Source organism: Paramormyrops kingsleyae, chromosome 7, assembly GCF_048594095.1.
Source record: "Paramormyrops kingsleyae isolate MSU_618 chromosome 7, PKINGS_0.4, whole genome shotgun sequence".
NCBI lineage: Eukaryota > Metazoa > Chordata > Actinopteri > Osteoglossiformes > Mormyridae > Paramormyrops > Paramormyrops kingsleyae.
The window spans coordinates 9,060,813-9,087,584 of record NC_132803.1 but is presented as its reverse complement, the minus strand read 5'-3'; the positions used below and the strand labels follow the sequence as shown (position 1 = coordinate 9,087,584).

At 46.5% G+C, this 26,772-nt stretch overlaps 1 protein-coding gene across 4 annotated transcripts in view; it reads right to left on the bottom strand.

Moving 5' to 3' along the window:
- Positions 1–26,772, bottom strand: part of LOC111842120 (homeobox protein cut-like 2) — a 57,333-nt gene that overhangs the window by 17,257 nt on the left and 13,304 nt on the right. For 3 of the 4 annotated variants that reach the window (XR_011992340.1, XM_023808416.2, XM_023808419.2), the window contains exons 2-3: positions 8,516–8,562; positions 813–891 (exon numbers count right to left, since the gene is read on the bottom strand). The gene's annotated coding sequence lies outside the window, so the exon portion shown is untranslated. The remainder of the gene's footprint in view (positions 1–812; positions 892–8,515; positions 8,563–26,772) is intronic. The other variant, XM_023808417.2, reaches the window with a different exon arrangement.

Sequence of the window (26,772 nt, the reverse complement as noted above, 5' to 3'; positions counted from 1 at the left end):
GCTGCAGCTGCTCCTGAGCCTAACACCCATGGAGCCGAAACAGGAAAGTAAAGAACACAAAAATGGCGCTCAGAGGGACGCCGTCACACGGGTATCACTGTCACGCCGGGCTACACCGCCCCCCCCCCTCAACTCCATTGGCTCCCAAACCCACTCCAAGCTGATTGGATTAATCAGCTCATTTTCAAGTTCCTAATTAGTCGGATCAAATTCACTGGAAGCAAAATAACGAACATACTGAGTGGCTGGCACCGCTGATCTGAAGTGTTTTTTCTGTATTATCGTCTGAAATTAAGTGGCACCCAAGTGCCATGATGTTTTCCGGACAGGCGTTTTGGGAAGACCGGGGCTCTTTGAAGCTCTTCGCAGAAATGAGAGGAACAAAGCCGGAGTGTAAACATGCATTGTTTATCGGGAGCCAGGAAACCTGGAGTCTCTGGCTCGATAGGGAGCGTAACCTCTGACACGCCGACGGCGGTCAGCACAGTCAGGTGGACAAGCAGCAGGACACGTGCTGGTTCGTCTTTAAGGTTCCCGAGGGACGTTATGCTGAAGATGTCTGCCGTCACGGGGAGAAAGACCCCACACAGGGCAGATGGTGGTATTTCAAGCAGGTGCCCACACAGGGAAGACCTGTCATCTCTCCATCTTGGAGACAAACCAACTGATCTGCTGCTTGCCACGTTTCTGCCAACAGGAGCGCGCCGTCGATCCACTGAGAGGCATTTGGCATTTAAACAGCCCACTGTACGTGCCCCGCCTCCCGCGACAGCCACACATGCCTCTTACCGCCCCCTTCCTGCCGGACTTACCTATGTCCACTGGCAGCTGCTTATAGACCCCCGGAAAGGTGGACTTGGCCTCCTAGCTGCACCAGCTCAGTGCTGCCACCTGGAGATGAGAGACATAGATCACCACGCGGCAGAGTAATGTCCGAACCTAAGGGCTTTTTATCAGCTAGATGAAGTAAACAGACAGGTAGACAGCACTTATTATCCCTCACAGCTGGCTATCGACAGGCAGAAGTCATTAAACAAGAACAAACAAGAACAAACGAAAACAAACGCTTCACTCTTATGACGCATCACAGATTGGCAGAAGAAAACAAACAGGGCCCTCTGCTCAGAGCCCCTCTTCCTCCACTGAGCAGCCCCATGTGGCCTTAGTAACCAATCAGAATGAGGCAGGACTGCCCAGGACCGCTGCCTCACCCCAGCATCCTGACAGAGGTTGGGTTCAGGATCGCAGAGACTCTCTATGTCTGCCTGCTGCAGGGAGGGGGGATTCTGACACACTGAGGCTCAGAGGCTCTCATACACCCCCAGTCTCAGCTGCGACACAAATGGAAGGCAATGGAAGAAACGAGGTGTGTACAGTTACCATGCACTGTCAATCACTGGTTTAACCCACTTTTCATTGGCTAATTCAAGGTTGTCCTTAAACTGGGCGGAGACAGCAAACATTCCAATCAGCCCTTTCCTATGCAACAGGCCCCACCCCTAAGCCACTGTTCCTAGTTCTTAGGAGACCACCCCTCTTAGGGGGCGTGGCCACATAATGGAGGGATGGTCATAGGGGGTGTGTCACATCGCAAGCTATCCTGCAAAGATTCTTCAGGTGGCTCAGCTAAACTTCCCACGCAGGACACTGTCAGTTCACGGCCATTTAAGGCACAGATATGGCCTGTTAACACCGCAGCTATCTCTCTGGGGGCTTTCCTATTAACGAGCGAGAGTAACGAGTTCCGGAAATTAATCTGAAGGAGATGGCTGACTGTTACCTCCCCAAAATTCCAATGAAGCTCTCGGAATCCGGCAGCACCTGGGTGTTACCCGGTTCTTTTTGTTCTGTGTTTATTATTTTATAGTGAGTAGCGTGGATGTGGGGGTGGGAATAAGTAAATAAATCTGACCACTCTGGGTCCTCGCTGCCAAAGAGCTGTCCGTCAAGGGGGAACATTCGACCAAATCTAAGGACCTCAGGGCCCAGATCAGCTATGCAAGTGGTGATAAGTTCAACGCCATCGTGCCAGATGCCATTGTGGGGGAGACTGGGGAGCATGGAGTGTTCTGGAAAGACGCTTTATTTATTAGGATGGGGGGGGGGTAACAGAGTGAGAATGATGAAACGTGCGTTCGTACTCAGAAACACTGCTGAAAATAGAAAGCTCGCATAGTTAGGCAGGGCAGCCTGGGGACACAGACATGCAGACAAACCCCCCCCCCAGGTAGGGATCCTCTTCACAGGATTCACATTCAGGCAGAACAAAGGCGAGAGGAGGGTTTCTCTCCTTTAAAAGCTTTCCCCCCCGTTCTTAGCTCCCCGGTCCGCTCCCTGGGCAGCACCCCCCCCCGATCCTTGTTTTCCAAACACTGAAAAGCTCGTAGGAAGACGACACAGGTCACCCAACACCGGGGAAGGGTGGCGGGGGGGGTGGGAGGTGGCGGAGGCTTTCAATCCTGGTGCCTGAGCCTTGAGATGACATTTCTATAACAGAGCGGGGGAGAGAAACACAAGCAGCACGCTCGACTGGACAGCAAAGTGCTCGCGTTTCCCCACGAGGCGGCAAAACCGCGGCCATTTCCAGTCGGGGGGGGGGGGGGAGAGACACACATCATAAAGATTAAAGATTTAGCAAATCCCCCCCAACGCAGGCAGCTCTCTGAAACAGCGCAGCGGCAACACTTAACAGACAGGCAGCCTCTCGCTAAGCTACTCCAAGCTTACGCAAAGCGCCAGGGCAGCGCTAACACCATCAATTGGAGGGAGACCGGGCCCAGCTGCCAGACGGACGGGCAGAGCCGTGACACTTTTTACTTCCGGGTTAGAGGTCGCGGACTGCTACGGCTCCTTTGCCTAATGGCACAAATTAGTTTCTCCCATGACTCCATCTCACTTGCATTTTGGTCTTTGCTTGCTGAGTGTATAATCATCCTGTGTACGTTTTTGTAAATAATCCAATGCTCTACTGAGAGTGGTTTAGAGGCCAGACTAGGGGTCATGGGGCACAGTGATGAGGAGAGCGGCATTTCTGAAAACGGTCCAGCAGCTTCTGCCTCAAACCCCATCCAACAGCCTCCAAGGCTGCCAGAGCTGCGGCGAGATTTCGCTCCGTCTAGGTGGGTAGCGGCTCAGGCGGGCTGGTGGGAAATCGGCTGATGGCACCAAATGCCTTATGGGTCAAAGAGGCTGGCATCACCGAATGGCAGAGTTTGGTCTGAGAAGACAGGAAAAGACAGAGCTGGGCTGGAGAACACAGAAAGCGAGTAAGCTAGCAGAGGAGAAGAGCATGACGCGAGAATGGCACGCCTGAAATGAGCAATTATGCAGTCATCAATTACAATTATAACAAGTGGTGATTACGCAATTATCACTCTAAATCCCTGGTCTTTTAAGCCCCACCTTCAGCAGGCTGCCAGCTGTGATATTTTTGAAGCTAATCTCTGGATGCGTAGCGAGGTGTCTGCGTACGTGCCTCTGCTGCCTGGGTCCTGTTTTTAATGTCTTCTGACATCAGCCCATGACTCACTGGCCCACATGCGATTAGTCTGTCTCAGCAAACCACCCCCCCCCCCCACCACCACCAAACTGTAAGATCAGCCTCCCTGAGGCTGCATTTGGCACACGCAGCCCCCAGAGGGGAAGATAAGGCACCAGGGTGAGACAGATGAAGACAGGACAGTCCAGAAATATCATGACAGAGGGAGAGGAGATAGGGCAGGATACATGATACACGCGTGTGACACAGCCGTAGCGGGGTCGCCGTGTTACGGGGGGTGTTGCGGGTACAGTGGCCATTTCACACACCGACCGTCATTCAAATTCCGCCTTTGCAGCAGGAGTTACACAGCCATCTCTGCAGGGAATGTTATCACACTGAACAAATAACAGTCAATACATCACATATGATAGGAGCAGTAAGAGTGAAATGTAGAGGTTGACTTCTCACCTTTTCTTGACACCTTTTCTTTTTATAACAACAACAACAATAATAGTAATAATAATAATACAACTGGAAAAGATGAAAGGGCTTGCCAGAAAGATAAACACAAACATTTTCTGTTAGTGTATGGCCAACCAAAGACTTGCCCTGGGTTATATTTTCTAGGGAATTTTAAAGGGAATCTGTACAGAAAGAACCCGAAGGCTGTACCTGTGACTATGCATATCTGGCCGGGAAATCAACACACAAAGGCCCCAGCAACGCCCCCAGACAAACAGGGAAAAAGGGAGAAGACTGAACAAAAACGGAAAAATATGTCTTAAAGAATATGAAGGTCTTTGACGGAGAAGTCACAGACGGATCGCTAGGAAATCAAAACGACGCGCTGGGTGTCAGAAAAGACTAAATCACAGAAGACAAAAGATACACCCAGAGGGGGGATGAGATGGGGAGGGGGTTTCTGTGCTCGGGAGGATAAAACACACACGTGGGAAGCGGCGGGTGACTGCGTAACGCGCCATTCGTAGCAGCACACCCAGGAGACACACACCCTGTGGATGAACACCCCCTGCAGGCTGAGCCAGATAAGCTCACACCACCAGAATAAACCAGTAAGGCAATTATCATGGCGGAACGCATGACAGCCCGATTAATTAGCCATGTTAGCGATGCCATCGTTTTAGCGTAGCAGCCCGACATGCCAGCGCTCTTTACAGAACAAAACTCTTAATTATGGGTTTGTGCAAAGGGGGAGGGCTGTGTGCTGAGGTCGGGGATGGTTTGGATACCATAAGGCACACAGACACACTGGCTGGGGAGGTTTAACCCCGACATTTAGCCCAAAAAGCCATGTAGGGATCCCAAAGAGTAGTTATGAGAAAGACAAAGACAAAGCATTATTCTTCAGCGAAAGCTATGTACAGTGTATGCACCCCCCAGGCAAGGAACGGCAGTTTTAATGCAAAGGAATCCCCCTCCAACAAGAACTACAAAGTCAATCACCTTGTAATCTCCCACTTACCACGCTACAAGTCAGCCTATGTATTCAAATGATCATTCAGCAGCATTCAGGCAATGTCTGCCTTTCCTTATCTGAGTGCTTGGATGATTTATGGAAAACTAGAATCCTCAAAGAGGTCTGTCACAGGTGAGCAAAGGGTTAACCCAACGAGAAGCACCTGCCAAACACAGAAACGTAAATTGCAAATGTGAGACGGTGTTGAAAATCATGTTAATTAAAGAAACACAGCTGAAGCGGTAAGTCTGGGAGTGTGACCCCTTGACAGGAAGCCCCCCCCCCCCCCCCCCAGCCACCCCCCATCTCACCAGCTGATCCGGCGTAAATGTCGACAGGGACTGCACCCTAATCAGGGTCAGCCGGGTGTCACCACCAAAGGCATCGATTGGCCTGTGGCTGGTGATCAGTCACCATGGAAACAGCATTAGTTGGCATTAACCCCACCCACTGCGATTGGTCCACCTCCTGCTGGTCACATTTTTTTAACAAAAGGTTGGAGACCTAACATAGCAGAAGCTTAGAAAAACTCACTGTAGGTAAAAGTGTGGCAGACTGCAATGCCCCCTGCAGGCCAGAAATATCACATATGAATGGCAAACTGCGTATATTTAAACGTGTGGATGGTTTCAGAGCCTCTCGCAGCCAGAAGTCGCAGGTTTGCTGGGAGTCTGACAGGAACAGGCAGCTTACATTATAGGTGTAAATGAGGTAACATTCAGCTCAGCCTCAGAGCTAGCAGTCAAAAATCACACGGTTGATCACCGCCGCACTGCCAAAACCATCTATCACATTACCGCCACGCTCCAAAAGTCTTTCAGAAGCTGGCGTTCCAGCATCACGCAGACTCTTCCGCGGATGAAGACATTTTTTTGGGAGGGGACTCATTAAAAGGAATTAACACCAAACATCAAAAGCTACCTGCCATATCACAGAAATAACCTCATCTTAGCCAGATGTTACACAGAATGACACATCGATCCACACAAAAGAGGCATTCTAGTAATTTTATATCTAGGAATAGAGCTATCCATGGTAACTGCATATGAGATAATCTCGTCAAGCTAATTCTGCCTCGGTCCCGGCAGGCAGGGCGTGAGAGTTTTGCAGTTGGCCCCCGGGGTTGCAGTGCACTATATCCGGACACCTTCCATTAAATATTCACGCCCACCATCACCGGGGGGTCCTTAGTCTTCATGCCCCTTCGGGTCTCTATGCTACACAGCCATCCGTGTCTTACAAGACGTGGCACCACAGCAGACTACTGCCGGGCCCAAAGACCCCCGCAGCCTGGAACAGCAGCGAGGCTGACCCCCCCCATCCAGACATGGGGGTGTCATACCCAGAAAGCTGCAGCAGGACCCCAGACGGCACTGTGTAGAGACGCGCAGGCCGTGGACGCTCGTTTGGAGCACGTTTACAAGCCGGGGTCCCGCCGGCGCTCTGCCTGGGGAGTGTAAATCAGCGGCGACGTAAATGAGGCCCCGACGGGCCGGCGAGCTCACAGCCGAGCCAGTTTATCCGGGGGAGTCTGACGCAGAGATTAGTTGGACAGCTTCCTTTTTGGGCAGTGCCCCTGCGGCCCAGGTACAAACGCTGCCTCACACACACACTCAGGAACACACACACACACTCAGGAACACACACACACTCAGGAACACACACACACACTCAGGAACACACACACACACACACTCAGGAACACACACACACTCAGGAACACACACACACTCAGGAACACACACCCACACACACTCAGGAACACACACACACACTCAGGAACACACACACACTCAGGAACAGGAACACACACACACACACACTCAGGAACACACACACTCAGGAACACACACCCACACACACTCAGGAACACACACACACTCAGGAACACACACACACTCAGGAACACACACCCACACACACTCAGGAACACACACACACACTCAGGAACACACACACACACTCAGGAACAGGAACACACACACACACACACTCAGGAACACACACACACACACACTCAGGTACACACTCAGGAACACACACACACACTCAGGAACAGGAACACACACACACACACTCAGGAACACACACACACACTCAGGAACACACACACACACACACTCAGGAACACACACACACACTCAGGAACACACACACACACTCAGGAACACACACACACACAAACTCGGCAGAAAAAAAAGCTAAACAAACACGTGCCGCTATCCGCCCCCGCAGCCGACATCAAAGGCAGCCATTTGCACGCTTCCCGCTGCCGCTGCTCTCCAAGTGGGTCGCCATCCTCAGGGAGCCAATTAAAAAGGGAGAGAAGTTCGGCCTCGCCAGGGACGGCGGGCGTTGGCACCTGCATGCACGTCACAGCAGTCACACATGCAGACACGCACACACACACGCACACGCACACACATACACAGACCCACCAACCTCAGCCATGGACCCCTTCAGAAGGCTGCCACCTACTCCACGAGGTCCAAACAAAACCTGGGGACCCGTGACCGTTGGGGGATGAACACTTTTTTTCAGAGAGCTTAACACTAGAAAACGGTAGTTTGTTGCTCATTGTTTCTCTAACTGTCTTGCTCCTTGAATGAGATGGGTTTGATGTTGCTGCCAGAGCTGTTACCCATCCTGTAATGAATAATAATAATAACCTATCCATCTGTCAGTAGTGTGACTCCTCACCCATTCAAAAAAAGGGAAAAAAAAATGCAACTTTAGACTGGAGAGGCTCATCTCTGGCCGGCAGGATGACACAGTGTGAGATTTGGGGAGACCCCCCGTTCCACAGCACACTGAGATATAGAAGTCATTCCTCTTTCTCCCTGAAAAGTGTCTGCCAGCCTTATGTCACTATTTCAGTCAAAAGCGAAATCCATTGCCGTCGCAGTGCATGTGTGACGCAGGCTAGAGTCACGACATCAGACCACCAGAGCGATAAGACAATTAACAGCCGAAAAACCAAATGAGATTAAAAGCAGGTCTGACATGAAAAACAGAAACGGCTTCCGTGCCATCATCTGGGAGCCGACCGAAGAGCGAAAGGAACAATTCACCTTTTCATGTGAATGCACGGCCGGAGACAGACGCATTTAAAAATGACCATTCAGAATGGGGGGGACGGGGGGGGGGGGGGGGGGCACGCGGCTTCCACGTGGCCTGCAGAGCATGACATGGCTCACGGCTGTGATTTACGACCCTCATTTAGGGGGCGGAGATGAGACACGGCAGGGGAGAGCAAACAGTGCTGGGAAATCGGCGTTTAGGGAGGAATGCCGCGGGCACTGGGAGATGGTGGGGAGGGGGACAGGAAAGGTGGGTGGGGCACAAACACAGAGACCTGGCAGAGGAAGGGCTAAACTGCACACACACACACAGACACACATACACAGACACACACACATAAACACATATGTGGCCACACACACACACACAGTGTAGTTTTCCTATAATTTTCTGTGAATAATGACTGTTATATTGTCACTGCTAAATTGGGGACAGATAAGTGACGCCACACACTGGGTCCGGCGCACCCGGCTCACCTGGGCTCAGAAACCCGCGATGATGCAGTCATCATCTGCTGATCCTCCTGTGAAAAAAGGAGCAGCAGCGTCAGCCAGAGATCAGCGTGCAGTACGGGAGCAGGCGGGGCTTCCACATCAAAAACGCAGTGATGCTTCGAAACCTGGAGGAGGATTTCCACACTAGGGCTGCCACTAAGTCGATGACGCGTCGACATCTAAATTCGACGCATCCTTTTTTAAAATTATGTTAATAAAATTACCTTTATGATTTCTAAAACGCTTCGATTTATTATAACAAAAGTTTTCCTTTAATATCGTTACGTAATTATGGGAGTAGTTCAAATTATCACAAAACAAAAAGGTGGCCTTTCACCGTGCGAAGTGCGATATCATAGCACGGTGGTATTAGCATGAGCACCGCAAGAGAAAACACACAGGCGCTATTCTAGACCGCCAAAACATGCAAAACCACCTTGTCCTTGTAGCTACTAAATACACTCATTAATAAAGCCATAAAGTTGTCTGCCTGCTACGAATCTCTACTGAATAAGTGTTTGCCCAAATGTTTAGGCTAAAATCTGGTCTTGTATGTGGATTGGCGGTGTCATTGTGTGTTTGTGCGCATTGGGCTTGTTGGGACCTAACATAAGAAACTTACATAAGAAACATAAGAAATTTACAAATGAGAGGAGGTCATTCGGCCCATCAAGCTCCTTTGGAGAGAACTTAACTAATAGCTCATAGTTAAAATCTTATCTAGCTCTGATTTAAAGGAACCCAGGGTTTTAGCTTCTGCTACACTAGCAGGAAGATTATTCCATACTCTAACTACACGCTGTGTAAAGAAGTGTTTTCTCAAATCCATTTTAAAATGTTCTCCCGCTAATTTCCACTTATGGCCACAAGTTCTAGTATTTAAACTAATATTGAAGTAGCCATTTGGCTGAACAGCATCCAGACCTGTTAGAATCTTATATACCTGGATCATGTCCCCCCTTAGTCTCCTTTACTTGAGGCTGAACAGATCCAGCTCAGCTAACCTCTCCTCATAAGACATTCCTCTAAGACCAGGAATCATTCTTGTAGCCCTACATTACACCCTTTCCAAGGCAGCAATGTCCTTTTTAAAGTATGGTGACCAAACCTGCACACAATATTCTAGGTGGGGTCTTACCGAGGAATTATATAATCATAGCATCACCTCCCTTGACTTAAACTCCACACACCTAGAGATGTAACCCAACATCCTGTTGGCCTTTTTTATTGCTTCCCCACACTGGCGAGAGTGGGACATGGAAGCATCAACATACACACCGAGGTCTTTCTCATAATCAGCTACCTTTATTTCAGTGGAACCCATAAAATATCTGTACTTCATATTTCTGCTCCCTGCGTGTCGGACTTTAATTTGCAAAAAAAGTCCCACCATGCCACCAGCATGTTTTTAAGCATCTTTTCACCTTGTTTAACCCCAGTATCTCCTCTTTGATCTGTCTCTTCCTTCATCGCAACTTAAGTGCTTATTGCTTGTGTTGCATGCGGCACGGTCCGCTAACCGAATATATTAAGCATGAGGGTACACCAAATTTATAGAGGTTACTAACTTTTGGCCATCGCAATATGCATCTTATTAATATTTTTAGGCATAAATCTAATCTGCTTACGGAATTGGGGGCGAAAATAATGTTCACATAGTGCCGAAAAACCCGGAGTACATTATCTAAATGGTCAAATTGATTTTCTGGAGGAAAATTAATCGCTTAGATTAATTGACCAATCGAGAAATTAGTCGATAGATTAATCTATAGAAAGACAGTCGTTAGTGTCCGAAAGAGACTCGCTGGTAGTGAAGTCCCCCCCCCTTCCCCAAGCAGACCCTCCACAAAAGCCAAAGGGCCAGTGAGGAATCAGAGCCTCCATCCCAGATTAATCAGACGTTCAAAAACAGTTGGTTTGTATCTAGAACATTTCAAAGTGCCCTCACAGACTGGGGCAGAGCTGGAGTGACAGAAAATTGTGAACAGTGTCACCGAGATCGTCACGCCAATGGAAACTGATGAGTGCGTCCACATATCGACATTCGGTTCACCATTAGTCACATCCGGATGGTTCACCAAAGAACTAGCTTCCCCTCCACCCAAGGTAGATCGATGCGGATCAGCCGGTGACCTATGGCCCCCCCTGTGACCTCTGTCTCGGTCACGGGGTCAAAGGGGGGGTGAGGTCCAGGGTCTAACTTTGGGGGCTTCTCACTTGGCTGGGCCACTTCACCATGGAGGAGAAACAGACTGGGTCTCACCAGCCCCCACCCCCCCCCCCCCCCCTTAAAAATAACACCACAGCTATGGAAGAAATCCATCAGGAATGTTGGAATCAGACGAAGAGCACAGCACCTCTACAGAGCCCCTAAATAATTAAACACACCCAAGGAAACAAAAGCTCATCTGGATAATCACTATCTCAGATAATCTATACGCCTGCAGCCAAAGGACAACCAGGGGAGGGGGGGCTTTTCAAAGCACATTAAATTATAAAAGGTACATGCAAAAATCTGACCTAAGCCCTAGATGGGAAGATGCAACCCCCCCACCCCCTCTGCCCCATCCATACACAGACCATCATTTGTTTAGACACATTTACCCCAAATTCCCTCCCGCTGAGCCACGTATGATTTATGGAGTCGCTCCTGCACTCAGATACACCTTTAAATCTTTATCCAGCTGCAAATAAGTGGTTCCTTAAATTATCCTAAAAGTGCTTTAGAAGACTCACTGAAGCCAATATCGTCCCAGGAAACTGTCCCTCAGCGAGTAAATGGCAATAAATTACTGAGGGAATGTGTGTTTGAGGCCAGGAGGGGACTCTGAGAAAGAGCTACTACTCGCAGTAAATATACAATGACCCTACAAAAGAAAAAAAAAGAGTCTGAGAAAAATGTTATACATATAATTATATGTATATATGTGATATATATTTGTGTGTGATATATGTGTGATAATATGTGATTATATACATATATATGCATGTGATAAATGTGTGTGTGATATTTATGTATGTGTGTGCAATTTTTTGACGAAGCTCCTGTCCTCAGTCTCACAGATAAGCAATGAGGACCCCAGCCATTGGCCTCAGGGGTTCAGCCCCCGTACCAGAAACATTTTTGGTGCATAATCCGTCACGTGCCACATTGTCATCATTTCTATAAAAACCACATTAAACAGGCTCATTCGCATTTATTCGGGGTCCTGCTTTACTCACCCAGAGTGAGGTACTTAATCTGAATTATTAAATCAAAATATCTAGGCAAACAAGTAAAGGGGATGAGGAAGTCAACGGCTAACTTACAATTACAGTTACGGTGCAGCCGTACAAACCAGATAGAAATTAAAACTGGAATCCGAGCAGCCAAATGACTTTTGAGGATAGGAAGGGCTGCTTAATAATGAGGCAAATATTCAATGTATTCAGTGGAGGCTGGGGGGTGAGGGGGGGGGCTTGGATTTCCCAGCCTGTAGAGGGCCACCGGGTCAATGCCAAGAGCGGCCGTCATTAAGTTCTTGTCACTCAAACTTCAGGGTGTAATTGATGAGAATCTCCCACCCCTTCCCCATTCAACCACCAACCCCCACCCCCCAGTCTGAGCAGCCGTGCTGAGAGCAGCAGCCAGTGAGGCCCCGCCCAGCCGTGCGACAGGCAGCCAATCGCTAGGGATCGATGGATTGTGGAATTCATGCCCATGCGGACACCTCAGACAGTCCCTGGGGGGTCTACGATAGCCTTTAGAGACTGATGAGAAAATGCATTAATAAATCAATAAGGGAAGAACATTCTGCTCCCAAGCAGAGCTCATATTTTAGCAGAATAATCACATAAAATCAGGTAAAAAAAATATATATGTGCTTGTGACAATAAACTGAATTTCCCCATCCATTCATCTTATACTGGCTTATCCATTATTAGTCTTCCTGACCGCTCCATTCCCAAAGACATTCACACGTTTACACACGTGCTGGTGACCATACTTACTCTGAACTTTTCAGTAGGCCTGTGTATATTTCGAATTTGGATTCCACACAAATAAAAATAAAAAAATAAAAAATTATATATATAAATTCACTCAATTACAAATAAACACGAATCCTTAATGTTACTTCTATATCAGATATAATGAAAATGTTTCTGTATTTAATGCACATTGCACCAACTGTTATAGTGAAACTCTAAATGCAACGATGGACATTTCTGTCTGACCTCTAGATGTCGTTCTTTTCTGTTTCTTCCGAAACGTTCGTAACTGTGTGCGAACTTTTCTCAGGTTTTTTTTTCCTTTATGTTATGCCTTTATAAATCCGAATATCTTTGTATACATGTGCGTACAAATTTTCACAGCTATTTTGTTCGTAGGAAGCCTTTATAATTGAGGCCCTGTGTTATTTACTGTAAACAAACCACAATAAAGATAGTTCAGGAGGTTATAGAATTTCATTGTGGGGGACCTTTAACCAGTACACATCTGTACAAAACCATTAAACGACAATCATAAGCAGAATTGAGGAAAGATTTACACACAGAGACACACACAACCCCCATGTGTGTACTTACTCGCCTATAAAACTGATTACTTCTCTAAAGCCCTTAACATGGGGGAGGGGGGCATGTTTACTCTGCTGATTCCTCAGTCTCATCCTGTTACCCGATGAGATGCTTGGAGACCCCAGGAACCCCCCCCCATCTTCGTGGAACTCCTACAGTAACAGAGACAGGTCTAATTACTGTGGGGAGTGGTTAGACACTGTAATTGGGTACAGTGGGTATTGCTGATGCCCTAATGAAAAAGGGGGGGGGGGGGGAGACCAAGATAAAGGAAATAAAAACACACAGAGCACATTAAACGAAGGAGACAGAAATTGCGGGGCCCCTTTAAGTCCCAAACCACTCGAAAATGTAAATGTAGCTGAATGGCAGGGAAAAAGCCGCGAAGGAGAATGATGACATGAGCATAGAGTCATTGTCTTTTAGTTTCCCAGCTAATTGCAATCAGAGGAATTGGCTGAGCGGCGTCAGCAGAATCGCTGCCCAGAGCACAGATTCCTCGCCTAAAAATAAGCAGGCGCTGGGTGATGCTGTCCGGCGTGATGGCGATCGATGGCGCGACTTTGGATTGCATCGATGTATAGATCCCCGCTCCTCTGCTCCGCTCCGGGGAGTTTCTCTCCAGCCGGACCAGCGCCATACACACATGCACACGATCAAGAAGCGACTCGGTCGGTTTCGGCCGGCCAAACAGCCCAAACGTCAGGCTGCTGATGGTAACGCTATTGCCACGGCGATGGAGAGACACATGGGGGAACGAGGCTGGGGAGAGTGGAGGGGCGGGCCTGAGAGAGAGAGAGACCGGCAGGAGAGAGAGAGGGAGGGGAGAGAGAGACCGGCAAGAGAGAGGGAGAGAGACTGGAAGGAGAGAGAGGGAGGGGGAGGGAGAGAGACAGGAAGGAGAGAGAGAGGGAGGGGAGAGACAGACCGGCAGGAGAGAGGGAGAGAGACTGGAAGGAGAGAGAGAGGGGGGGGGGGGAGAGAGACAGGAAGGAGAGAGAGAGGGGGGGAGGGAGAGAGACTGAAAGGAGAGAGAGAGGGGGGGAGGGAGAGAGACAGGAAGGAGAGAGAGAGGGAGGGGAGAGAAAGACCGGCAGGAGAGAGGGAGAGAGACTGGAAGGAGAGAGAGAGAGGGAGGGAGAGAGACAGGAAGGAGAGAGAGAGGGAGGGGAGAGACAGACCGGCAGGAGAGAGGGAGAGAGACTGGAAGGAGAGAGAGGGGGGGGGGGGAGAGAGACAGGAAGGAGAGAGAGAGGGGGGGAGGGAGAGAGACTGAAAGGAGAGAGAGAGGGGGGGAGGGAGAGAGACAGGAAGGAGAGAGAGAGGGAGGGGAGAGAAAGACCGGCAGGAGAGAGGGAGAGAGACTGGAAGGAGAGAGAGAGGGAGGGGAGAGACAGACCGGCAGGAGAGAGGGAGAGAGACTGGAAGGAGAGAGAGAGAGAGAGAGGGAGAGAGACAGAAAGGAGAGAGAGCAAGAAAGGGAACGGAAGAAGGGAGAGCGAGAGAGGGAGAGGCAGACTGGTAGGAGAGATAGTGGGAGGGTGGGAGATTGGCAGCAGCGACAGTGTGGGTCTGGGTTAGGGTTAGGGTTAGGGTTAGGGTTAGGGCGTGTCAGCTGACTCCATCCCACCTCAGCACCCAAACCTCTGCTGCTGTAAGGCATGATCATGCCTAATTAATGATAAATGCTCCAGGATTAACTGTCCAGCAGCTCACTAGTTCACTGCACTTAACCAACCCGCACCGGTCTAACCACCTTTAACCACACATCCCCATGTACTCTGGACTGCGGCCTCTGCTTCCAAAATCCCAGCATTCTTGGGGGAAAACCATAAGCATACAAATACATTTAAATAGTTGTAAAATAATCCTAAATCCCATTGCGGCCACTGCATGCTCCCCAGGCGGCGATAATCTTCCTTTCACACTGACTCGTTATAATCAAGCAGCATTTCAAACCCTATGAAAGGACAGCAGAGATCGTTAACAGGAAGGACACCCACCACCCATCTCGGGATTCTGGTTTTTAATCAACCTGGAATCTGAAACTGATTTTTATTGTTACCGCGACGACGTACAAGGTAAACAACTCGCGAAAGCAAGGAGGAAGACGGGGGTGGTGATGTGCGGGACACAGTTTAATATCAGTCGGGGCTTATGAGAACAAGCCGGGGTTTATCAACGCCGCTGTTTACAGAGTGAGAGCAATTCCATAAATGTCAGCACGGGTAGCTACCAGTGGGACTCGCCTTCGCCATCACCACCGCCGACGTGACCGCAAGACTGATGTCCTCCTGGCTCCCTGCAATCCCCCCCACTTCGCAGCACTGAGAGACCCCCGTTCCCAGTCACGAATGACCTTATTAATCAATCAATTTATCACCATAAATCAGCCGCGCTTTCCATGGTATTGGCAAAGGGCCGGCGATCAATCAGCCGGCTGAGCCGTTGCCCATGGCTGCCCTCCCCCCACCCCCCAGAAAGATGGATGGGATTGTGAGCGGTGGCATTTATCTATTTAATCATCGAGACGCCGAGGTCTTCGACTCGCATATCCTGCATGTGTCCGGTGAGGCTCTCAGCTTGGAGGATTAGCCACAATTACAGGGCCATTATACGCTGTTGCTGAGATCGAGAAATATCCAGGCTCCCTTGATTCAAATGATGTTTGACACGATAAGTTGCATGTAGGTAAATTACTTCTCTGTCAGGTGCTTTTGTTTTTCTTTTTTTTTGGTGCTGGTGTTCAGGTTTGGTACTTCCTCCAGTGCTGACCCCACGCACTGCAATCATAAACACACGCCTTTGTAAATGCGACACTGCAGACTCACAGACGCACAAAACCTAAAGGCACCACGCAAGGATGTCGTTTATTATGGTGTGACAGTATTGTTTCTTCATCGTGTTTGTAACCTGCTAACAAACGCTTTAGCAGCTGGAATCCTCTTCCCTCCAGCTTGTAAAGATCACTGGACTTTAACCCAAAGACTCTGGGTGCCCTTCTTCATCCCCAAGATCACCATGTTTCACAAACCTTAGCGCCATTTCCGAACAGTGCAGCCTCTGAAGCAACCTCAATGGCTCATAAACCCAAAAGACTTCACTCCAGATGCCTGACTGACGTCAAGAACACCAGTCAAAGGCACTTTGTGCTGATTTAGCTATTCAATGTGTAGTTTTCCCAAAAACCAAACATGGGTGTAGACCTCTGTCATTCCCCATCATGCCACTTGCCAGTTCTGCAGTTTTATGGGGTAGAAGTACCGTGGTGTTCCCACACCTCCGTCTGCGAGCCCAGGTCCACCTCACCTCCATCCAAACCTCTCATCAGCTCAAGCCAAGACACTGATGATGTCAGAGGCTTAAGCGTCTTCCAAACTTGACCAGCTGACTGACCCGTCTCTCCACCGGAGCAGGGTTGCATTTATCCGCTTCCCCACGCCTTGGCTCTGCTCCCCTGGCACCTCGAGGTGTCTTTGATGGCGACAGACCACGCCGTGCGGAGACATGGGGGGGGGGGGATTTAAAGGAGCAGCTGCAAACGAGGCGTGAAAAGAGCCGAGACGCAACATACTGTGAGATCTCTGTGTGCATTAGTGCACATATGTGTGGCGGTAACTCACTCACACCATAACTACACCTGTGCTCGGTGCCCCCCCCCCCCCCCCCCCCCACACTCACACGCAGATAAACAACCCCAGCTCCCCATAAACACTCACACACACTTGAATCAAAATTTCATTTTTTAGGAGGAGGAATGCTGTAAGAATAGGACATCTGTGTAGACGCTCTATTGACTGCCATTGGAACGCAATTAAATAAATATCCATCCTCCATGTTCAAACCAACAGAACAAAAACTGTTAATGACCAACTGATTTTAAAAAGGCACATCTGCTGTGGATATGGATGGACACACACACACACACACACACACACCACACCAATGCTATGATAGCTGCAGCTATACCCAAAGATACTGAGCATCATTAGAAAAACACCCTGAGAAAGAAATACTGATTATGGTATATCTGCATATGATGCTGATTCTAGGGTCTCTGGTGTGTCTTTGATCAAAGAAACACTTATCGAATAACAAAGGTACACCAAAAACGAGAAACAGCCCCCAGAGGGTTGGCCATATGGAAGCTCAGGAACGGCGCCATGGTAACGGATCTCGCCCCAGAGCCCTACCTGCGATGCAACGGATGCATCTGAATGCTGAGGCAGCCACTCACCTTGCTATCATCATCATCATCAACATCATCATCATCATCATCGTTATTGTCCTCACGGATACGCTTATACGCCCAATCTGATTATTAAAACCCAACAATGTTCATTTTTATGGCCTAGATACCGATGACAGAAATGATTGTTAAGGGGTGGGGGGGGGAGTTAAAATTTTTAGAGACCTGATACAAGTAGGAAGATGCAGGGAGGAGGGGGGGCGGTGAAGTGGGAGAACAGCATCTGAGCTTAATTTCTGCCATTAGCTACCAATAGAAATGTTTACACAAGAATCACCTCGCTCACTATGTGATGGAGGGACAGCTGTCAGTTGGCTGGATTAAATAAGCCTCTGGCTTGATTACAAAAAACGCCTTTTAAAGAGTCTTTTATTTGATGAGATGAGTTGGGGTTAGTGGAAGAAACCATCTCTGACGGTAAATGAAGGGGTCAAATTTACAAGCTCTGTGGACTTCATTGTACTGGCAGGCCTGCCTTAACACTGCACAGGCAGGTTCTAAGCGGCACATCATTCATCAGGGAGATGGAGGCGGGGGGGGGGGGGGGGGGGGGGGTGAAATATGTGCGTCGGTTTCAGCTAAAGGGACAAAATTAGATCATGTTCGCGATGCAATTAAACACTTCAGTGGGAATCAATGCTAAACTGATGAGGCTGTAAAATCATGCATATGTCCGGGAACAGCAGAACATATTACCTTCTCTGGAACCGCCCCTCCCCCCCCGGACGCTATTTCAATCTCCCAGCGGTTAATACAGCCCATACAGTGGAGGCTGGGGGGGAAAACGGGATCTCGCATGCAACACCGGACAAGGCGGGAGCCGTGGGTGTCATTAAATTTGAAAGTCCCGTTACCACCTAGAAACGAAATGACAGCTAAATGGAATCCATGAAGGCAGACAAGAGGAGAGTTTAAACATTAAATAAGTAATAAATCCACTCCTGTTGACAGGGAGGATATGAGCCAAACCACATATGGATAGCAGAGCAAGGTACCGGGCCAGAAGTAATAAACAGTCGGGGAAGACCTTTCGCTTGCGAACAGAGCCAGGGGCCCGGGGCCTGGGGGCCGGGGTTTATGACCAGGTCCGTGCCATCAAGCCTGGTCATGTGACCGCCCGGGGGGGCAGGCTCCAGCACATGGTTCTCCCAACACTCAATACCAGAAGGTAGAGGGTTTTCACTAGTGAAATGTAGGGGGGGGCAGAGAGCTGCCTGGTAAGGAGTCTCTGCAGCAGAAACGTGTTTCTGGACAATAATGCCGTACCACTGCATAAGCACCATCCTAATGTCAAATCATTGTTATTGAAGTGACAACAGAACGACCCACTCCAGCTCACCCTGATGAAAGAAAGTAAGTGATACTACGCGTGGGCAAAATGCTGGAGGAGGTCTGGTATTCATTCATAAAAGGTTTGCAATCGCTTTTCCACTGCAGCAGGACCGCACTTTTTGGTACTTTTAAAAAGTAACAGTAGTATGGTACTTCTTTGGGTTGGTTTTCCACTGATGTAAAAACTGATATCGCCGCTGAATGACATCAGAGCGCGAGGCGGGTATTTTGTACTGAATTCAAAACATGACTGTAGTGTATTTTAAGCTTTGGCAATACAACTAGAATGATGCAGGGAGGAGGGGGTAAAGTGTTTTCTTGCATAACATGCAATTCTTACATCGCAAGGAGCATGATAGCTGGGTTCTGATCGGGTTACTTCATAGTGTCTGGACATTATACCACAGGGGATTTAAGTTTCGCTAAAACATTTATAATCTGTCACAGGGAAGAAAAAAATAAACTCAGCAAACTTTGCGATTTTAATGATTATTCATTTTCAAGATTATCTAGCGTAAGTTTGAGAGTTTACCTCCGCTGCTTTTGCATGAGCGCTGCATGCGTCCCATGCGACAATCAATCATTTTCATCCTCGCTGTTTAAATCACTTCTAGATTGGTTTGTGAGAAATGTATTTTGAACTCCTTTTTTGCTTTATAAATATCCCAATATTTATTACAACAAAATCACATTGCGATATTTGAATTTTTCCAATATGCAGCCCTAGTATATTAAACAAAATAAAAAGTATTTCTTGTCATGTCGTCCTGATCTTGTTGTATCGGTTCTTCCGACCAGATCGCAATCGAAGCTTGGGTCCTTTAATTTGTCCACGAAACCATCATCATATATATATTTTTTTTAAGATTCTGTTTGTATTGTGTTACAGAGGCACAATGAATAGTCAAAGAAAGGACTACAAGTCCCATCCCAAAGTACAGAAATACCAAAAAAATTACCTCAGTTGGTCAAATTCAAACAACCCTGATATCATACAGCACTGGTGGGGAGACGCAAACTGCTGAGATCCCTCCTTCCTGGCCCAGACCACAATCCCAGTCACTCAAACATCTTCAGCATACTTAGCTGGTTTTACTGGGGGCCTCAAATCCTTAGACAGGATCCTCTACATTGTCAGATAAATCCTGCTACTTAAAGCACCCCTTTCAAACGAGGCGATATTCAGCCATAATTCGAGCCAGTCTACGTTCGGTTATGGCTCTTTATTCACAGTGAATCAGGACAGTGAATCAGGGACCCCGCAGGTTCAGATTACCACGTCATTAGCGTCCTGCTAATGCCTGAAACGCCAAGTGAGCAGACTTACGATTTTGTAACAAAAGCCTCAAAGGGCTGAGGCTCATTAGCGACTTGCAGCATGCAGACCTCCAGACACACAGCAACACTGTATATAAACATATATATCACTACAGCTGCTACAACATCCCTGATCACTTAGTTCATATGTGAAAATGACTGTATGTTAATCAATTAATCAAAAGATAGTCATTCGAGCGCTCAGACCACAGCAGCTCAACTCAAAAAGTACTAGCTAACTGGCTAAATTGAGATCATGCTAATTTCACTCTGGTCTGGCTGATTTAACCCACGTTTCACTGGTTTCTTTCTCATGGTACATGGAGTTAGCAGAAAATATGTCAGTCATCAAATAAATCAACACCTGCTCGTCAGTTGTATTCGTTGAGCAACACGAATGACGGACATTTCCACCTTAACAGTCAGGAACCCAAGAACTGCAGGAAAATATCCAGTATTGACAATAGGCCGGATTCAGCTGATAATATTTCTGTGCACCAACACCTCCAGGTTGACTAGGTTTCATTATTAAGAAGAAACGTTACCAGCCTATTAGCAGAGTCACCAGTGATTAAGGGCTGTTCATCCTCAGCACCAACAGAGAGGCGCTGCAGCGTTAACAGCTCGCACCGTCGGAAACTGCGGCACCCTCATCCACACGGTCCATAGCACAAAGGCTGGGTGATTTCGAAAACAGATTAATCTCATTAGAGATCAGATTAACCTGGGGGGTGTTCCACAAAGCAGGATATCTCAGTTAGCTGGGTTAACTTCATGATTGTCTAATAAGAGTTTGAGTAAGGAGCATTCCTATTGGATAATTATGACTTCTTGTTAACCTAGCTAACAGAGATATCCTGCTTTGTGGAACACCCGCCGGTCTTCAGGCAAAATAGCTATTCAGTAACCAAAGGGCGACGATTCCATCACTAGCCCATGTTCATCAAGCCAAGAATCATATGGGTTTTCTTTCAGTACTCGATTTGTTTGAATAAAGTAAAATATGTGTCAGAGAAAAATCGCCCAATTAACATAAAACCTGATGGGTTCGACGTTCCAATTTTTGCAAATTAACGAGAGTAAGCAGCCTCTACATCAACTGGCTGCATTTCAGACAGGTTCAGGGGCACTGGAACTGACCTGCTTGAGTGTTTTACACACTTACTTTAATGGGTCAACCTCTGTTTGCTAGATAGTAATTTTTGGCAGAAATATTTCATACCAAAGCAAGAAGAATGATTCTAACCAAACTGCAGTGAGGCCCGTTAATATAGGGCTACCTTTAGACATTGTCTTATTCATTTACTATCACGTCAAATGTTAGTGATTACAAAAGGGATGGTGACAGACATGTAAATTTACTACATCAAAATAGCGGTTTTCCCCTTTTTCAAATGTATGGATTCTCTCTCAAAGATTGATAGGTGGTTCAAACCCCCCATCCACTGTGTCAAAACGAAAAATATCCATGGGAAATACTGGATGGGCTAAGGAATATTTTACAAGGGGAAAAATATGCCATTTCGTTTGACCACCAGAATTCATTTTTATATAGGACCCTCAGAACTGTCAAAGGCAAATCTCAACTCTACGAAGGATAAAACGTGACTTACAAATAAACAAACAAATAAATCTTTGGCATGAACAGTTTGTGGCAATAAATCCTTGCTATAAATACATTTACACCAAAGATCCATTTATTTATTTTCAGATTAATTGATTTACTGATTTCCAGATCTTCAAATTATGTATTATTGACTGACTGACCAATTGACTGATTGATTTACTTGCAGATATCTTCATCTGTATGTTAATGAGGTGGGCAGTCCTAACCTTTTTGTAAAGCACTATTGGCCAGGTGAGCAAACCAGGCAGAAGCAACAGTAACTGACCTACTAGTTGTCTTAACTTGTTTCTAGTCATGCGACAGCTTCCAAAAGGACAACGCCATCTGCTGGTGGGAAGTGGCCACATACTTCACACGGGTCGATGTCATTTCAGGGATTACTCAGCAGACATAATTATGCAGTTACAACCATGCATTACACTATTTACAGATACGTGTGATGTGGTGCAAATTAATAGGCCTATGTTGTATATATTTCATAAATAGTAAATGTCGTAACTATATTGTTTGCTGCGGAATGTGTGTTTCGTTGGCATGTAACAGTCTTGTGTAAGTTGTTGGCTTCCTTGTCTGTGCCACTGCTAGTACTGGCCAGCAGTAGCTGGAAAATAAACAGAGCAAGTTACGTTTTAAAAAACCTGTAATCTCCTTTATCAAAATATCTCACGCATTCACCACGATACGTTTGTTTGCATTGTGCATGTGGGTCTGTTGCATTGACAGAACAGCAGATTCTTTACGCCGTTGTGTTCGATTTCTGTTTTGTCCGCATGTCGTTTGAACTACGTGGCCACCGTTCCTTTCTTGCATACATATTGTTTGGTATAATCAGGGCTTAAATAATATAGTTATTGGTGCACTTAAATTGCGGTTTTACAGACGGACAAGTTGCTAAACTGTCAAACAATATCGCACTGAATTTTTCTCTCTCAGTAGTTGAGCCCATAAACTGTTTCAATTTGTTTGCTAGCCGTCATTAGCCCAAAAGAACGCCAGCCAGCATTTCTTCTCATCCAAGCAAGGCCAAGGTAATGGAGCGCAGATCAGCACAATTCACCTGGCCAATAGTACTTTAGAAAAAGATTAGGGCTGCCCACTTTATTGACATATAGATTAAGAAATCTGTAAATCTGTATGTAAATAAATCAGTAAATATTTCTGGAAATAAATACATCTCTGGCATGAATGAATAGATAAATCTTATTCATTCATTCATTGAACAGATGTATTTGTTCGTAATAAGCATTTTTACAAAGAAATATATGCCGAATATTTGTATTTGTTTGTTTGTTGATTGATTTATTTATGAATCACATTTTGTCCTCCAAGGAAATCTGTGTATTTATGTCTTGCACAAAATTACTATTCATTTTATCAATCCTGCTGATATGAATCATGGTTCATTATGCTTACAAATAGGGCTGGGCGATATGACCTCAAATCAATATCACAATAAATTAAACATTTTACTTCGATTATGATTAATGAATGATTATTTTGTTTTTCAGTTATTTTTTGCTCTAATATTTCATTGACTAGGTTTGTAAATCTGGAATATTTTTCTAATGAAAGACTGTATATCTTTATGATTTTAAAATAACTGAAGGAAACACACAGATTAACCATTTATGGTTATTTATTGAATATTCCGAAGAACTGAAATAAAACACAAATCGCTTGAACTGAAAATGTCTAATGAAAAAAGTCACATTTTAATTTTCATGCAAAAAAGCAAGTTCCCTAAAAAAAAGTAGAAAATAAACAGTTTGCATTTCTTGAAAACAACAGACCATTTATAACGATCATGTCTGTCTGAAATTGATCACTATAAACATATGATCGTTATAACAGATTTTTTCCCCCTTTTTCTTTGTCTCAGATAGATTACCATCTAATTGGCGTTTGTACATTTATTGCATGAATATAACGTAATAAAACGGACAGCGTTGCTATTAACTGAATTTTATTGACTTTCAAAATACAGCACAGCTGTTTCAACTGCTTTTCAAATTACAGTACTGCACAAATTTAATTACTGAACTGTGGATAATTCAAATATGCTGTAATTCAATACGGTACTGTACATTAAATACAGCTTATTGTAGTTTCGCTACTGCGTCTCATTGGCTTGTTTTTGGCAGTTTATCATTAACTTTGATGAGTAATTGAGAGAAAATGACTTTCTTTTTCCCGTCATGATTTCTGTGCACGCAGCATTAGCCTCAGGTCGCTAGCCAGAAGCAGACAGGTCACCGCAAGGCAAAGTGGGCAAATAAAAAAAAAATATCGTAATTAATTTTTTTTCCGTATTTTATGTATAAAATGCCCAACATGAACACTGTAAGTGGACTACTTGATTACTAAAGCTGTATAAGCAAATTATTTAAACAGTATCTGCACAGAATTGATTGTGTCCCAAGCTTTTTGATCCATATAAGTGGTTGATCCACTATAACCATGATCACTATAATTGGTTTCCATTGTATTTAAAATATTTTTCGTGTTGAATTCGATTGGAGGTATTGCCTTTGGTAGCTAAAACTGTTTTTCCACAGTGTTTTCATTTGACCATTTTTGTTTGGTGTCTTCGTCACTAAAGCCACAATGTGTCCAAATGACGGACACGGTATTCTTCGTTGGTACAAGCTGCTGGAGTTGCTCATTCGGCTTGGCGTTTGAGATGTACTCCATGCTGCTTCCACGTCGCAGTCACGTGAAAACACACAAGGTAGTATGTTTTTAAGGGGACAGCACATGAACACTCACTGGGGAAAGTATTAAGAGTTTTTTTTTTTATAAGTATTAACAGAATTTTAAAAAGCCATAGTAACCGACATGGGCAAGATTACACGGATTAGAGGTGTCTGAACATCGGTTTTGATTAATTTTCGATTAATGGTCCAGCCCTACTTACAGTCAACTACATTTTGCTTTTAACAACATTCTGGACACACTTAATTTGGCATGGTGGTTTTGATAGAAAATTAAAAAATCTGAAATAAGTAGTACCAAAACTCACTTGGTTTTTAAATTTTATTATATACTCCATTGATAAGTCAAAATCAGCCTCTAATTTGTGTTACCAAGCAGTCTGCAATATGCCTGACCTGACCAATCACCGGTGGCGGTGCTCTGTAGACACGGAGAAATCAGATTAACCACTGCTTACCATCCAGACCCTCCCCATGACCAAATTCAAAGTGCCCTATGTCCCGTTACGAGGACGAGGTTTCGAGGGAGAGCTCGATGCTTGGAAACTCCATGATGCCATCCGTCGGTGGAGTTCCACATAACAATGATCATACCATGAATTACTGCTTTAAAAGAACTCCATTAGACACAGAAACAGGAGAATGAATACTCGCTGTGTTATCTTTAATTACCGTGGTAAAAGGCTTCTAAGAACAAACAACGCATCCCTGGTAATTACAGTCATTTGCGCCAGGCGTGGAAATCACTCAGCTTCAGAGGGTAGGCTGGGGGGGCAGTTAACCACACACAAGAATGGCTCTGGTAAGAGGTCGACCTTCTGCCTGAGAAAAGTTCATGGATGAGCCCACCATGACGTTCACACTTGATAAAATTCATCCCTACCCGTCAAAGCTCTTTAAAATCCTGCCCACACCAAGTTACCCTGCCCCCACATATCAATAAACACACGTGACAGAAGCTGGCTTCAGGATTGCGTGTTACCCCCCCGTACCTTTTTTCAACATCCCCCACAACGTAATCAGTGCAGGTTGCCCCAACAAAAGACACCTTGTCTCCTCCACTGAAAACTGCACTGCATCACTCTTTCCACTGCAATTTCCCCACTTTTATTGGCGCCGATCACAGTTTGTGCTCGCTGGGTATGCGCGGTTTGCCAGAATAATTGCAGCGTGACAAATGGTCCCTCAGCGCCATCCATCAGACAGGCTTCGTCGGGAACCTCACACACGGGGTGCCACGGAGCTCCTCTTCTGTGGTATCCATGGAGATGCAGAAGTCACACGCGACGAGGGACTGGGGGGGTCCGTCTGCAAGTGTCTCGAGGACTCGCCCTATGGCCCTTGGGACAATGCTGACCAGTCAGTCAATCTGGGGATGGAAGGGGGGTGTTTCAGTCTATAACACATGCCCCCCCCCCCCAGTTCTCTGAAGTATGAACATACGACCATAATGCCCCCAACAGCAAGTCTAACATCAACTACTGGAGCACGAAAACCCAGTGTCCATATTTCTCAGAAATGAAACTAGCTCAAGTTTATGAAGGTCAAGAACCAAGTTTCGGTTCCATGAGGCAAAAGGCTCCCCCCGACTTCACCCCCGGTGACATTTTTCTTCACGGAAATCACAATCCACAATTTTCACCTGGGGTGGGGGCAGCACTACTCAATATTAAATCCTAGAAAGAAAAACTATTTCCTCTCGGATGGTTGCTGTTTATTACAGCAGGCAATTCGGCATATCGCTACTGGGAATTCCGCCGCTACTGGAAACAGCCAAATGGCTTGAGACAGGACTCCAGTTCAGAATGGATTACATCTGTAACAGGTTCTCATTTATAGGATGGATGGGAGATGCGGCAGAGATATTTAAAGCGGATGACACAGGAGTTGCGGAACATTAAACGCCTAAAGAGGGGGCGGAGGAGTTTGTTAGGAAGATATAGGACTCGTGTAAAACATTAAATCTTACCGTGCCTTATTTGATATCTGAGGAGAGGCTCCGTCAAGAGACTGACATTTAAAAATGAAAGGCAATATGAGACAAGGCCATTGCTATGGCGGCTGGTGGTCCATTACAGCAATAAGAGCTGGAGAGGATGGCTACGGAGAACCAGAGATGGAGGGAACAGGGGCGGAAGACGATCCTAGCGGAAGCTAATTCCAGGAGATGGGCAGCGAGTAAAAAAGGAAGGACAAAAAGGACATGAAGCCGGCGATAACAGAGAACAAGGACACAGCATGAGGCAAACTGGGAGATGAGGGAGACAGGAAATGGGGGAGATGCATTATTGGTGGGGTAAAGCGCCCAATCAGAGTATTACATGGCACAGGAGAGGCAGCAAGAGAAGAGACACTTGATTTAGTGTGACGGGATATCAGGGGGTGGGGCAGATTATTGAAATGATAGGGGGTGAAGAGGATCAGGCAAAACCTGTTGAAGATGAGC